Source organism: Callorhinus ursinus, unplaced genomic scaffold, assembly GCF_003265705.2.
Source record: "Callorhinus ursinus isolate GAN/ISIS: 27379988/994484 unplaced genomic scaffold, GSC_fseal_2.0 scaffold3, whole genome shotgun sequence".
In the NCBI taxonomy this organism is placed as follows: domain Eukaryota; kingdom Metazoa; phylum Chordata; class Mammalia; order Carnivora; family Otariidae; genus Callorhinus; species Callorhinus ursinus.
Window position 1 is genome coordinate 79,634,489 of NW_027397065.1, and position 15,940 is coordinate 79,650,428.

The following is a 15,940-nucleotide window of genomic DNA, read 5'->3' on the forward strand; positions in this document are numbered from 1 at the left end:
CATATACACATTACAAAACATTTATTGATGAGGAAGACCAAAGATGAAAATACAAAATCATAAATCAGCGAACACATGAGCTCTGCTCTCCTGTCTGAGATGTTCTCACTCAGTCAGGATTCCGTGCCAAGGTTCACTCCACCCAGTGGTGGATGTAGCTAGTCTATGTTCACAAAGTTTCCTGCAAGATGTGACTCAGCCCCACAGTTCAGTGATGACCCCTGGAAAATGAGAAAGCCTGATATATCCTTTGTTTGCTGAACAATTCTGGGATAGGAAGATGAGGCCTTGGCTCCCACTACTTTTCCCTCATCTTTTCCCTGGACTTACACCTCAATCCCCATCTCTCTGAATTGGTGAAGCTTGATGAGCATTTTTAGAGACTGAGCAAAACCACACCAGAATCTTCTGTTCCCCTTCTTGGCATCCTACCCCATTTTGATGGCAATGGCATGAAGCTGTACATCTTTGTTTGGGTCTTGCCGATAAATTTTTTTCCTGGTTTTTATTATGTTTTATCCATTCCTTGAGGAAATAGAGAAGAGAGAGATTCTATTTACTGAACTACTCAGCCATCAAAAAAAATGAAATCTTGAGGCGCCTGGGTGGCTCAGTCGGTTAAGCATCCGCCTTCCACCCAGGGTCCTGGGATCAATCCCCACATCGGGCTCTCTGCTCAGCGGGGAGCCTGCTTCTCCCTCTCCCTCTGCTGCTCCCCCTGCTTATGCTCTCTCTCTCTCTCTCTCTGTGAAATAAATAAATAATTTTTTTAAAAATGAAATCTTGCCATCTGCAACAAAGTGGATGGAACTAGAGGGTATTATGCTAAGCCAAATAAGTCAGTCAGAGAAAGACAAATACCATATGATTTCAGTCATGTGGAATATAAGAAACAAAACAGTTGAACATAGAAGAAGGGAAGGAAAAATAAAATAAAATGAAATCAGAGAGGGAGACAGACCATAAGAGACTCTTAACCCTAAGAAACAAACTGAGGGTTCCTGAAGGAGAGGTGGATGGAGGGATGGGGTAACTGGGTGATGGGCGTTAAGGAGGTTACATGATATAATGAGCACTGGGTGTTATATACAATTGATGAGTCACTGAACTCTACCTCTGAAACCAATAATACACTACATGTTAATTGATTGAATTTAAATAAAACTAAATTTAATTTAAAAAAAAAAGAGAGGGATTCCTTGCACTGAATTCACTATTTTGAATTCCACATTTCCCAAGACCAGGTTTTTAAGTCCCTGCTAGACTGGTGGTGGTTCTCTGCAGTTCCAAGCAGAGGACCTTTTTCCTTTGGTTTCTGTCATCAACAGTCATGACCTCCTGATGGGCACAGGGACAGGCGTGAAGGAATGGAGTGCAAATTCCAGGAAGGGCCTTTCCGAATAGGGAGAGAGCCTTGGCAGTTGCATCCCCCATGGAAAACTGGTAGCCGTAATCCATACTGAATGTAGTTATATTTAATTGTCAAGTACACTGAATAAGCACTTTCTTCCTTCATTGCAATAATTCGTAGCTTGTCCTACTGTTGCTATATTAAACTCTCTCTAAGAATAAGACTTAAAAAGATTCTCCCATGGGGATTGCAGCAATAATCAGATAGAGAAAGTTCTAATAAAGGTTAAGTCTTCAAGTAAGATTTTTAAAAAAATCACCTAATAATTTTCATCCATCCCAAGTGTGGAAGGAGAAATAGAATACAGTTACAATTCCAAGACCTCAGTGAGACTATCCAAAGGCAGCATTACTTGTCACTGGTACTAGGTGGTCTCTGCGCTGCCTTCCAAAATAGAACCATTCTAGGGATCTCCCTGACATCAGCTCTGATATTGATTAATTCTGTAAACAAACACTTATTTAGCAGCTATTATGGAACAGGTTCTATGTCAGGCACTGGAAATGCAAAGATGAAAAAGACATGGCCTCTTTTCTTAGAAGATCATAGTCTACTAGCAGAAGAAGCTGATACATAGCTAATTTTTTTCAGTGCAATACTGTAATATAATAGAGACACGAACAGATGTTGAGGGTATTAGAAGCCTATGGATAAACATGCATACCTTCACTTAAAAACTTATTCAAGAGAGATGTGGTTTAAAGGTCTTAAAGTGCTGGGCAGAGAAGAAGGTGGACAATTAAGGCAAAGGACCTAGCTTGTTTAAAGGCATATAGGTGTCAAAAGCTGGCTTAGCCCAGAACCGTATGAGGTTGAATGTAACTGGGCCATAAGGTTCATGTGTGATTAGGGGAATGGGGAGGAAGACAAAATTAGAATAAGCCTGAAAACGGACTGAAGAATTTTGCTCACCCTCCTAGAGAATCTGGAAGTCGTATTATCAAAAAGGAGAGGAAGCATATGGGATCAAATTTTCTTTTAGGACGTGACTTCTTGTGGCACAGATAAAAACAGCTACAGTGGAAAGAGATCGGCAGTTAAAGGATTAATTGTGAGGCTCTTGCAGTTTTCCTGGCAACAAAAACACAAATTTGAGCTGGGCAAGTACAGTGGGGAACAAAGGTTAAGGGACAGAATCAAGATGTGTCGCAATAATAAAATTTGGGGTTGATGAATATCCCAATGGGAATGGGGTTGAGTAAAATAAGTTTTCAATTTTTTTTCCCTTAAAACACAGGGTAGATGGTGGCCATAACTAAGGAAACCTGAAGAAAGACTGTATTTGCAAGGGAGAAGCAGGTTCTAGAGAAAAGCCAATGAGCTCCATTCTGCAAAATGTTGCTAAGGTTGGGGTACCTGTTGAATGATGTGCAGTTGGGAGCTTGCTTTAAGTCTCAGGAGAGATGTGGCCTAGAGATCTGATTTTAGGAGTCCTCACCAACACACAGGCAGGCAATGGTTGAAGAGCTTTGGGTGACATTATTCATTTGTTTCACAAATATTGTATCTATTTCCTACATGCCAGGTGATGGGCTAGCAAGAGCATACAAGAAGGAGGAAGAGATTATAAGGGTAAATTTCAGAGTGTTACTATTTAAGGAATTGTATATTAAACTTCAACGAGTAAAAAAAATCAACTAGGGAGCTGGCGAAGAATTGAGATTCTCAGTCCGCACCTTCGTGATCCTGACATCATTAACTAGTACCCAGGTGATAACGCAGGTGGTGCTCAGAGAAACAAGATCTCAAAGGGTGGCCCAAGGAAATGGAGTCACTAACAGAGATTGAGAACAGACAGAGGGAGGAGGAAAGCCAAATTATGAGGTCCCTTTAGGATCCAACCCAGACCCTTAAGCTACACAGTTGACATTGCAAGTTTAAAATATATGAAAATATTCACAGGGTTCATTTCCAAAACTCTCTGTCTTTTCCTTTTGACCCATTTGAACCTCAGCTTACGGATGGGCAAAGCCTTTTTCACACTCCCCTTTCTCTAGGTCTTCTGCCTAGTTGTTCCTTTGAGGTTCTCTCATTGGGCACCTTCCTGCCTCCTGACATGTGGCCTCACTTCTTCTAATCTGAATTATGTCTCTTCCCCTTGACCAGCACCTTTACTGACTGCTGGGCCGATAATGTCCCCTCTTAGTATAGCCCCGGCACCTCCCACACCTGCCAACCACCTTATGGGGTTCTTGTCAAGGTAATGGTCAGGATCAAATACAGGAGGGGAAAAAATCAGGAAGGGACTTAAGGAGTTATTTATCTAAATTTCCTACCCAACTCAGGATTCTCTCTGACAATATCCTCGACCAGTGGTCATCCAGCAACTTCAGGCCTGTATCCAGTGGCACCGGACCGCCTGTTCTAATGTTGAACAGCCTTCAGTCTTGTCATGAGCCAATCGCTGTAACAATACCACTCACTGATCAAGTTCTGGCTTCTGTGTCCACACAGACAGGCCTCACCCAAACCTCCAAGACAGCCCTTAGATATGAAAGCCTCCATTGTATTTATTTTCTGCTTCAGGTGAAACTTCCCTTGCAACTTCAGCCACTCTGTATGTGACGTGCTATTATCGAGCTTCTTGATTATTCTGATTGTTTTGTCTGAGAACAAAAGAACTCTTGATTTTCATACTATAGTAGTTTCCTGGTGTTGCTATAACAATGGCCACAAATTTGGTGGCTTAACACAAGATAAATTAGGGGTGCCCGGGTGGCTCAGTTGGTGAAGTGTCTGCTTTCTGCTCAGGTCGTGATCCCAGGGTCCTGGGATCGAGTCTCGCATTGGGCTCCTTGCTCAGCAGAGAGCCTGCTTCTTCCTCTGCCTGCAGCTCCCCCTGCTTGTGCTTTCTCTCTCTCCCCCATCCCAACAAATAAATAAATAAAATCTTAAAAACAACAACAACAACAAGATAAATTAGCTATCCTACATCTCTGGAGTTTAGAAGTGTAAAATGAATCTGGCAGGACTGAAATCAAAATGTCTGCATGCTTCTGCCTTTCTGCATCTTCAAAGTCCATCCTGTCTCCCTCTTCTATAGGGACATTCGCGAGTACATTTAAGGCCCACCTAGATAATCCAGGATAATCTTCCCATCTCAAAATCCTTAGTGTAATCACAGATGCAAAGTCCCTTTTGCCAGAGAAGACAACATTCTCAGGTTCTGGACATTAGGGCTTGATATCTTTGGGGGCCATTACTCAGCCTACCACAGATACTTCAACCAATGCACTATTAAGGCTGCATTAATTTTTCATCAACCAAATTTTGCCATCAACCAACTTACTCCCACTCTTTTTCACATCAACAGCTGTCACACTGGGTCTAACCTGTGGTGGTCCTAAGGACTGTTTTCTCCTCTCCTGGCACGTGGTAGGACCGCACTGCTCTCCCTCTAGAACCAGGAGTAGTCACGTGACTTCCTTGGTCAAGGAGATGTGAGATGACATGATACTTCCCTGGGAGTTTTAAGGGCTAATTAGATTCTTCTCTGTCCCTGTGACCAAGGATGTTCAGATGACAGCTTCTCCACCTGCCTAGATCCCAGAGTGTGGAAAATGCAAAGTCCCTAGGTGACCCACTGTGGACATGTAAGGTGAATGAGAAATAAAGCCTTGTTGTCAGGTCTCTGGAATTCTGGGCGTGTGATTTGTTACTACCACATAATCTAGCCTATCCTGACTGACACAAACTCTTTGTACAGATGAGTCTGTTTTTAAAATCTAAACAGGGAATTTTTTATTTTTCCCCACTAAATTTCATCTTTTCTGTAGTGGCCAAAACTTCAAGGCTTTCATAATGCCTAAGAGTTTTTTTTTAATTTATATTTATTTATTTGAGAGAGAGAGTTCGGTCCCAGGACCCTGAGATCATGACCTGAGCTGAAATCAGGAGTTAGCTGCTCAACAGACTGAGCCACCCAGGTGCCCCACAATGCCTAAGAATCTTGATCCAATCATGCTTTACAATGGATACTTGATCACTCTGAAACCTGATAAATATTTCCTCTGTGTTTTTATCAAAATTACTGATTTGAAAAAAGTCTATGAGGACAAAGTCAAGTGTTATCAACCTGTGGCATGCCATTTGAAAATGCTCCCTAGATTCACACTGATCTAAAAAAATCTATGATAATATAGTCCATGTAGATATATTACCCTTCAGCCTGTAGTTCTTCATCTGAGTCATAGGCCATAAACTTTTCAAAGTATTTAGGGTTGGCAGAATATTTCCATTGTCATTCTGGTAACGTTTTGAAAAATTAGGTTAGTGCAGCAACTTTGCTCTTAGGGAATCGAAGCCAACTCATAGTGAACAATATATTCTTTACTAAGTGCTCCTGTATCATCTGATTAAATAAAGTTTCTAAAATTGTACAGCAGTTCATGTAAATATTACTAATTTGTATTTTCTGAGACTACCTAAAACATCAAATATTGTAAGACCACCTCTTATTATTTTGAGCAGCAAAGGGAAATTGTGTTCCATTCTAGTTCTTTCCATTGGCTTTAGTTCCATTGGTTTTGGAATACAAAATCCTGAGCAGAGACAAATGACACTTGTCCCGCCTTACTTTATTTCCCTTCTGCTATATTCCCTTTCAAAATTCAAAGGTAGCAGGTACCCAAGCATGCACTCACCCCTGTGAGGAGAAGGAGGAGAGATTCATTCATGGTGAATCTTAATCCCCATACATTAGCTAACAAATTGTGGTATTTTTGTAGACACCTTGAGGAGCATGTGTGGCATACTTTGATGAGCTCTAGAATCAGGGTACCAGGGTTCCAATTCTGTCTTGACTGCCTACAAGTTTTCTGAGATTGGACAAATCACTCAATCTTGAATCCTCGGTTTCCTCATCTGTAAAATGAGTTAATAATAAGACCTGCTTCATAGTGTTATTGGAGGTTTAAGTTAGATAGTCCAGATAAATTGCACAGAATAAGGTAAGTAAGTGCTCAGGAAATGTTTTTAATACAATGTAAGATACCCTCTGTACTAGTGAGCATAGAGATAAATAATCAATACATTAATTTGCTGGTCAATAGTACACAAGAAGGGAGCACCTATTCCTTGCTAAACTGTTATGTGAGATAAGAGAAATCTCATGAATTAAGTATAGTTCAGATGTTGCCTAGTGTTTGGGGAAATCGGCTGCAACCTTTTCCTTTTTTTACAATTTGTGGTTGCATGCCTTTGCAATTCTTTGTCCCTGACAGATGGCATTGAGTCAACAGAACAGATTTCAAAGACTAGACACATTTTGATTACATCCTGTAGTGTCGCTTGGCTACCTTAACAGGAGATTAAAAGTAACAGATCATCAGAGAAATAGGCGAAATATCACTATTTTGTTTAGTTTTCTCTCTCTAGGGAAAACAAGTTTTCTTTTTTTTTAAGATGTACTTATTTATGTGAGAGAGAGAGAGTGAGAGAGCGAGAGAGAGAGAGCGGGTGAGGGGCAAAGAGTCCTAAGCAGACTCCATACTGAGCGTGCGGAACAGACTGGGGCTCCAAGCGGGACTCGATCTCACAACCCTGAGACCAGGACCCTGAGATCAGGACCTGAGCAGAAACCAAGAGTCAGACGCTTAACCAACTGCCCCACCCGGGTGCCCCAATAAGTTTTCCACATAAGGACATATTTAGGATTTCCAAAAGAAAAAGAAAAAAAAAAAAACAGTCATTAATCCAAAATGTTTTATGTTATTTTCAGAGTAGCTTTTAAAGAAAACAAAATTTTAAAAATTTGCCAAAGGAGAGCAGGACTATTATTTCTGAGATTGATATTACTTCTGATATTTGTTGGCTTACTCAAATTTCCATAAAATATTTATGTTAAAAGAATCTAAAAGGATGAGGCACGATAATTGAGTTTATTTTTATTCTATGGATCAGTTAATCAAAATAAAGCCTTCTTAAGTATACATCAGACCATAAGACTGAAATTTATACTGATTTTGGATGAAAATATATATATACATATATATAGTCTTTCATAACATTATCAATGACATAGAGCCTATCATTACTCTTATTTTACTGCTATTAACTTTATTTGTGTGGTGTGGTATTTACTGACCTGGCCTTCCTCTGCCTCCCTCTCTCTGTCTTTCTAAGATAGGATATCTGTCCTTCGTTCAAGAACGGCAATGCTGAGACAGTATGTAATGAGAGCCTGAGTCTGTAAGCTCTTTCATCTGTGTACTTATTTTCTGAAGTGCATTCCTTCATGGAATCATGGTCAGCTCCACCCTTCCTAAAATAATACCATGGTACTTCAAGATCTACCTCATCCCTCCCCCACTACCCTAATTGCACATAACCCTACTGTTGTAGAATCCGAGAATAAGGGGCTGTCAGGGCTGGCTACGTAATTTACGGGGCCCGGTGCAAAATGAAAATGCATGACCCTTTGTTCAAAAAGCCAGAAAAAAGTGCCATTAAAAGCACTGACTTGAAAAGCTTTTTTCCTGCTTCTGTGTTCTCTCTCTTGACCTATCATGGTAGTTTTTGTTTGCTTTTTAACGTCATTCTAAGTAGAGAAAAAATAAAAAATTTAAATTATTAGCAGGGATTTCAATGTCCATTTTTATGTTGTGCAAGACCAATTTTAAAGAAAAATATCAGTGTTCGAGTCACACGAAATCACTGAAATTCCACAATTCATATTTTGTAGTTTGTGCATGTGTCGTATTTTATTCTTACAAGAACAGTGGAAATGCTGCATAAAACCACATTGTTTTCCTTTCCCCACCCCCTACCTTTGGTTTCCTTATGAGTAAAGAAGGACGGGATGAAAAAGCACCTATGTGCCGCACTATTTTTCCCTTTCCTTCTAGATCATCACTTTCAGCATAAGTAGTTGTGAATACAGGGAAGTAACATGAACAGGAGAGAAGATGATAGGGTTCCTTGGTGGTTTATGTTTCTTAAAACACCATCGCTTTCATTCTGCATTCAAAGGAAGTTTATGTTTGAGCAGAAGTGAGGCCACCTGGGGCTTTCAGCAACCCCCACACCCATTTGACTCAGTCACAGACATGACACAATTACCCGCTACTCACTTTGAGTCTCACTGAATTCCTGTGCATCCTGGGTCTTCCAGAATTTTGTGTTCATGGGGCATTATGAACACTATATGCAAACAGGGCAGCAAGGAATGGCTGAGAACACTCATACTGTGCATTTCACATGCTCCATTGTCCTATCAGACTTCTCTTATATAACACACGTTCAAAGATAAGGTTATTAAGAATGTCAACATGGTGGCAGCAGATATGTTGGAGCTCAGTGGCTGTTCATTTGTAACAGGTAGGCTGTAAACAGTAAGTAGGACACTTGGCAGATCCTGAAAGGCTAGCTACAGAATAACCAAACGATCCAGCAATTCCAATTATAGGTGTATATCCAGAAGAATTGAAAGCAGGGACTCAAACAGGTACTTGTACACAATGTTCACTGCACCATTACTCACATTAGTCAAAAGGTAGAAATAACCCAAAGGTCCATTGACATATGAATGAATAAACATATGTAGTATATCCATACAATGAAATATTATTCGGTCATAAAAAGGAATAAAGTTCTGATATATACTATAGCACAGTTAAAACCTTGAAAACATTATCCTAAATGAAAAAAAAAAGAAAGAAAGAAAGGAGAGAGATAGAGAGAAGACATACCAGAAAACAGACTCTTAACTATAGAGAGCAAACTGTACATGGGGGAACATAAGTGGGGGGCGGGTGAAACAGGCAATGGGGATTAGGGAGGGCACGTGTCATAATGAGCACCGGGTGATGTCTGGAAGTGCCGAATCACTGTACTGTGCACCTGAAACTAATATTACACTGTGTGTTAACTAACTAGAATTTAAATAAAAACTAAAAGAAAAAAATTATCTTAAGACAAAAAACGTGTGATTTCATTCACATGAAATATCTAGAACAGGCAAATTCACAGAGACAGGAAACAGAATAAAGGTTCTCAGGGGCTAGGGGATGGGGAATGGAGTTACCGCATGGTGGTTACAGAGTTTCTGTTCGGGGGGAAGAAAATACTTTGGAAGTAGATAATGGTGAAGATTGCACAATGTTGGGAATGTACTTAACGGCATTGAATTATACACTTAAAATGGTTAAAATGGCAAATGTCATGTGATATATATTTTACCAAGTAAAATTTGTTTAAAAAAAAATGAGTAGGAACAAAAAAGCAGTCTGATTAAAAGATGCCTCCCTGGGTGGCTCAGTTATTTGGGTGACCGACTCTTGATCTCAGCTTGAGTCTTGATGTCTGGGTTATAGATTTGGGCCCTGTGCTGGGCTTTGTTCAGGGCATGGAGCCACTTTAAAAAAAGGCGGGGGGGCAGAGGAACTGAATAGACACTTTTCCAAAGAAGACATACAAATGGCCAATGGATAGATGAAAAGGTGCTAACGTCACTAATTATCAAAGAAACACAAATCAAAACCACAAGATTTCACCTTACACTTGTTAGAATGGCTAGTATCAAAAAGACAAGAGATGACAAATGCTGGTGGGTATGTGGGGAAACGGAATGCTGTGCACTGTTGGTGGGAATGCAAACCGGTGCAGCCACTGTGGGAAACAGTATGGAGGTTCCTCAAAAAGTTAACAGTAGAACTACCCTATGATCCAGCAATCCCACTTCTGAGTATTTACCCAAAGGACATGAAAACACTATGATGAAGGGATATCTTCACCCCATGTTCATTATAATTATACCTAACTGTCCATCAACAGAGGAATGGATGGAGAAGATGTCACACACACACACACACACACACACACACACACACACACACACACACAATGGAATATCATTTAGTCGTGAGAAAGAAGGAAATCCTGCCATTTGCAACAGCATGGATGGATCTTGAGGGCGTTACGCTAAGTGAAATAAGACAGACAGACAAAGACAAATACTGCATGCTATCACCTATATGTAGAATCTTTAAAAAAAAAAATTGAAACCTAGAAACAGAGAGTAGAAAAGTGGTTGCCAGGGACTGGCGGGGGTGGGGGGAGGGTGGGAAATAGAAAGAGGATGGTAAAAGTGTACAAACTTTCAGCTATGAGATGAATAAGGTCTGAGGATAAAACATGATGGCCATAGCTGATAAGACAGTATTGTATAATTGAACTTTGCTTAAAAGAGTAGAACTTAAATGTCTCAGCAAAAAGAAAATAATATGTGAGGTGATGGATGTATTAATTAACCAAATGATGGGAATCCTTCCACGGTGTATTGAGTAAAGTATATTACCCTCTCTCTATGACATGGGTGGTGTGTACCCAATCAGTTGAAGGCCTTAATAGAACAAAGTCTGACATCCCTGAGAAAGAAGGAATTCTGACAGCAGATGGCTTTTTAAATTCAGACTGCAACTCTTCCCTGGTCCCAACCTATCAGTTCACCCTGCAGATTTTGGACTTGCCAAAATCATGTGAGCCAATTTTTAAAAAATAAGTTTGTTCGGGACACCTGGGTGGCTCAGGCAGTTAAGCATCCAAGTCTTGACTTTGGCTCAAGTCATGATCTCAGGGTTGTGAGATCGAGCCCTGGGTCGGGCTCCATGCTCAACGAGGAGTCTGCTTGAGATTCTCTCTCTCCCTCTGCCCCTTCCCCTGCTCGTGCTCTCTCTCCTTCTCTCTCTCTCTCTGTCTCTCAAATAAATAAATAAATCTTTAAAAATAAAAAATAAATAAATAAAAATAAATTTGTGTGTCTGCATGTATGTTAGTGTGTGGGCATATATATCCTGTTGGTTCTATTTCTACTCTAATGCCCCAAAATGTACAGAAATGTGACACAGTAGACTTGGGCTGGAAAGATACGGCAGTCTTAAGGTGAGTCCATTACAATGAAAATATCTCATAAAAGATGTGCAAAACCATGGGACCATAGGAATATGTTACTGCAGTCCCTCCCAGACCCTGGGTTTTCCTGGGCCACTGGTTAGGGTTGCCATAACAAAGTTCTTCTGGTTGGGTGGCTTAAACAATGGAAACTTATTTTCTCATAATTCTGGAGGCTCAAAGTCCAAGATCAAGGTATTGGAAAGGTTGGTTTCTCCTCAGGTCTCTCTCTTTGCCTTGCAGATGGCTGCCTTCTGGCTGTGTCCTCATGTGATGTTCTGTCTGAGTGCACGCTCGTTCCTGGTGTCTCTTTGTATGTCCAAATTTCTTCTTAATAGGACACCCATCACATTGAATTAGGGCCCACGCTAATGGCTTCATTTTAACCTAAAAACCCCTTTAAAGCCTTACCTCCAGGTATGGTCACATTCCAAGGTACTGGAGGTTAGGATTTCAACATAGGATTTTCAGGGCTCACAAATCTACCCACAACAGGTAGTACAAATTGAAAGTCTAACCCAGAATAAGAGTTGCTTGTGTTTATGAGTTCTTAGGAGAGTTTCTATTTCTTGCCCCACATCAAGGGCTAAATGGACACATTTTCTTGTCAGCATCTTTGGCAAAGGTTGGGAATTCTCAGTACTGTGTGTGCCTGAGGGTGTCGCCCTTTGAGGATCCCTGCTTTTTGCAAGAGCCTCTGCTGTGACTCATGGAAGTTTTGTCCTGCATTCCTCTTTGGCATGGGGAATCACTTGCCTTTGCGGTTTTGCCTTGTCTTCCTCTGGGCCTTTGTGGATTCCCTTACTTTCTTGTGGGCACACTTATGGATTTTTAAGAAAATACACTTTTGGGGGGAATAATTTTAGGTTTATAGAAAGTTGCAAAGGTAGTACGGAGAATCCCTTTCATTTTGTTGACATCTTAACCCTGGTACATTTGTCAAAATGAAGAAACCAACGTTGGTCCTTTCCTATTCACTACACTTCAGACTTTATGCGGATTTCACTAGCTTTTCCACAAATGTCCCTTTCCTGTTCCAGGATCCCACAGTACACGTAAGTCATCGTGTCTCCTTTGCCTCCTTGGTTTGTTATACTTTCTATACTATCTTTCCTTGTTTTTGATGACTTTGACAGTTGGAGGAGTACCAGTCAAGCGCTTTTGTAGAATGTCCCTCAATTTGAATAGACATGACTTTTAAAGGATGCCTATTATATCACACCCAGTGTGATCAAAGTGTTTGCAGTGATACATGCTACTATTTTTTTTTTAAGATTTCATTTATTTATTTGAGAGAGAGAGAGAGAGAGAGAAAGCACAAGCGGGGTGGGAAGGGCAGAGGGAGAGGGAGAGGGAGAAGCTGAGCAGGGAGCCCGATATGGGGCTTGATCCCAGGACCCTGGGATCATGACCTGAGCCGAAGGCAGATGCTTAACTGACTGAGCCACCCAGGCGCCCCGAAACCTGCTACTATTCAACATGGTGCTGGAAGAGGAAGTCTCTACCCTCTGATTCTATAATCTAGCTGCCCAATCTACTGCACATAATTTTTTTTTCCTCCTAACATTTGCCAGGATTGGTTTTTCTTGCTTAATTCGGAGAGTCCCATGACTAATTCACAAACCATTTTATATTTTCCTGCCACTTTTCCCACCACCCCCCAAAATGCTCTCTTCTGGCAATACTAAATTTATTATAGTCTTCATATATTGATGTTTCTACAAAACTCTTCATGACATTCCCTGTTTGCACTGTTCCCTGCATCCACTCAGACAACAGTGCTGCAACCGCAGATAATTTTGTTTCTTGCTGGGTGTTGTTTTCTGTCTCCATTTCTCTTTGTTTTGGGCAGGGATCAGGACAGGGGGCTGGATATGAGAAGGCAGAGGCAGGAGTCGAAACAGAACTCTGCGTCCCAAAGGGAAAGCGGCAGAAGAGGTGGGATTGTTTCCAATCAAAGGGAGTGGCCAGGCTCACATAGGAGAAAACTGTGGCCAGTGTCCCACCCCAGGTGCGTGCTGTCCCTACTGAGAAAACGCAGACACAAATGCCTACCCAAGCAGGAGAGCTGGCCCTCCACCATCTGCGCACTCACTGCCAGGGGTAAGGGAAACTACAGACCGAAGGAAATTTGTCCTATCCGTCGTCTAAAGAAACAGAAGGAAGCGAACAGTTTTGAGTACTCCCTATGTATCAGGTGCTACGTTACGTGTTTCGTATCTTATTCAATCTTTAACATTCCTGATAAATAGGTGGCAATTTTGAGGCCAGCCTCACAATCACCAGATTGCCAAGGACGAAGTTGTAAAGCTTGTAAAGTCCAGTGGTGAACCCAGTTCTTTCTCTGAAGTTCACGGTCTTTCTAGGGCAAGACAGAAGAAGAAGCGTAAGTTTGAGAGATCTCATGTTACTGTGTGTCTCCGCTCAACACTGAGAAGATGAGCAACTGCTTGCATTCTGAGCCTCGGTTTCCTTCCGTATAAAACAGGTAGAACGAAACCTCCCTTGCTGAGTTGATGTAAGCATTAGACAAAATGCAAGCAACGCATTGCATTGAGCAGCGCCCAGCACAGTAGCTCTTGTTAATATGCCTTAGCCCTTATTCTTTGTAGTGCTAGTGGTGCTGTAATTATTATCAGGCTTAGCCCGTTGACATGCAAGTGTTTTCCCTAACAATACTATCACTCCTTCATTATCACCCCTTCATTTACGCAACAGTGACAGACAAGCTTCTGAATGTTTGAGATACAGTGGGAAATAGACAAATCCCCTGCTGTCAGGGACCTGGATTCCAGACAGTAAACAAGTCAACCAGGGATCAGCAAATCTTTTCTGAAAGGAACAGAGAGTAAATATTTTAGGCTCTGTGGGCCCTAAGGTCTCTGTTGCAACTACTCAGCTCCATAGTCCAAAAGCATCCGTGGACCACTCGAATGAATGGGGGTGGCTCTTCTGATAAAGCTGCATTTCAAAAACGGGCTACGTGTCAGACCTGGCCCGTGGGCTGCAGTTTGCATACCGAGTATGTCAGATCATTTCCAAGAGTGATGGATGCTCTGAAGAAACTAGGTCCAGCAACGTCATACGGTATGACAGGTGTGTTGGTGCAGAATCCAATGGGCAGATCCGATGCCACCTCGAGCTGAACCCTAAGTGAGGGGGGGGGGCAGCCTGGCAAAGAGAATAGGCAGAGTGGAGGGTGAGGAGACATGGCAGGTAAAGGAAACAGGCCTGGGGCAGGATCAAGCTCTGTGGTCGGTGGGCTCCCGGTGGCTGGCCTGGTGGCTAGGTAGGGTGGAGAGGCGGGAAGGCAGGACCTTGCAAGGCTTTGTCAGTCATTTGAGGATAAACTAAAGAGGTGAAGGGGATTAAGAGTACACTTACTTTGATGAGCACTGAGTAATATAGGGAAGTGTTGAATCACTATTTTGTACACCTGAAACTAATATAACACTGTATGTTAACTACACTGGATTTTAAAAATAAAATTTAAAAATAAATAGATAAGTAAGTAAAATAAAAAGAGAGAAGTCCCTTGCAGGGTTTAAGTGCCACAGTAAAGTGTTGATTTACACTTTAAGGTATCACTGCTTCTGCTGTGCAGCCGGGCAATGATCGTGACACTGACAGTGGGGGGCAGGGGGCGGCTTTGAGGAGGAAGCGTCACGAAGGCAGAGGAGACCCCGGGAGACAGAAGGCCTTGGGTATGCTTTGCTGTGAAGACCACGGGCGAGTGACTGGAGGATGGATGTTGTGTCTTACTTGAGCGATTTAAAGGTGGGGCTCCTAGAGTAGGTTGTCCCCTGGGCAGAAAGGTCTGCTAGGGAAGAAGAGAGTGCTGGCGGGGCAGCACAGTGAGGGCAAGGAGCTAGAGACAACAAGGAGGTGCTATAGGTCTGGCGGGAGCAGACCGTAAAGCTGCCGGTAAGATGGTGGCTTTGAGAGGGAAGATGGGGAGTCCCCATCTGGTTGTGTCTGTGATCTCAGTGAGTGTAGGTCCCCCCAGTCTGGTTTTCCTGCATCCTCTTCTCTTGATGCCTTCCCTCTGGTACCCAACCTAGCCCTGACCCTGCATGACCATGGATACACTGCCTTTCTTCACCCTGGTGGTTGGTAGTCGCCAGAATCCCTTCGTCTCTTAAAGCTGCAGTACTCTGGCTTTCAGATAACCACGAGTTACCCCGGTACAGTTATCCAAGCAAGCGTGCATATCGCCTCATCTCCTGGTTACTGAGGAGCTCAGCCTGCAGAGGACATTGAATTTGAAAACGCCCTCATCCACCCACCTCTTCAGCTCACGATCTCCTCTCTCCCTGACATCTTCCTTTATCTTCCTCCTGGATTCCAAAAATGACCTTACCGCTCTTCTTGAGGGCTTCAGTTAATCTCACCTCTAGTGTGATGGTTTAACTACCAGTAGAGCCCTGGAGATTCTTCCTCCTGTTTCCCACAATCCTCTACTTTCTCAGCACATTCCCTCATGTTCATCAGCTCAGCCAGACGACAAAAGTTACAATGTATCACTTACTGAGTCCTGACGCCCCCATGGGCAAGTGCAATAATTTATGAAATAGTAGATGTAAACGGGGGTGTGCTCACACTTGCTCATGACAACAGATGGCTGTATTGTCAAGAATTTTC

At 42.1% G+C, this 15,940-nt stretch overlaps 1 long non-coding RNA gene across 1 annotated transcript; it reads right to left on the reverse strand.

Annotated features, from left to right (window-relative positions):
- Positions 1-350: 350 nt before the first annotated feature.
- Positions 351-15,685, reverse strand: LOC112819799 (uncharacterized). The gene is made up of 3 exons (XR_003206975.2): positions 15,586-15,685; positions 14,319-14,470; positions 351-525 (listed from the first exon to the last, which is right to left on the reverse strand). It is a non-coding gene; the product is annotated as an uncharacterized lncRNA (long non-coding RNA).
- Positions 15,686-15,940: the final 255 nt, after the last annotated feature.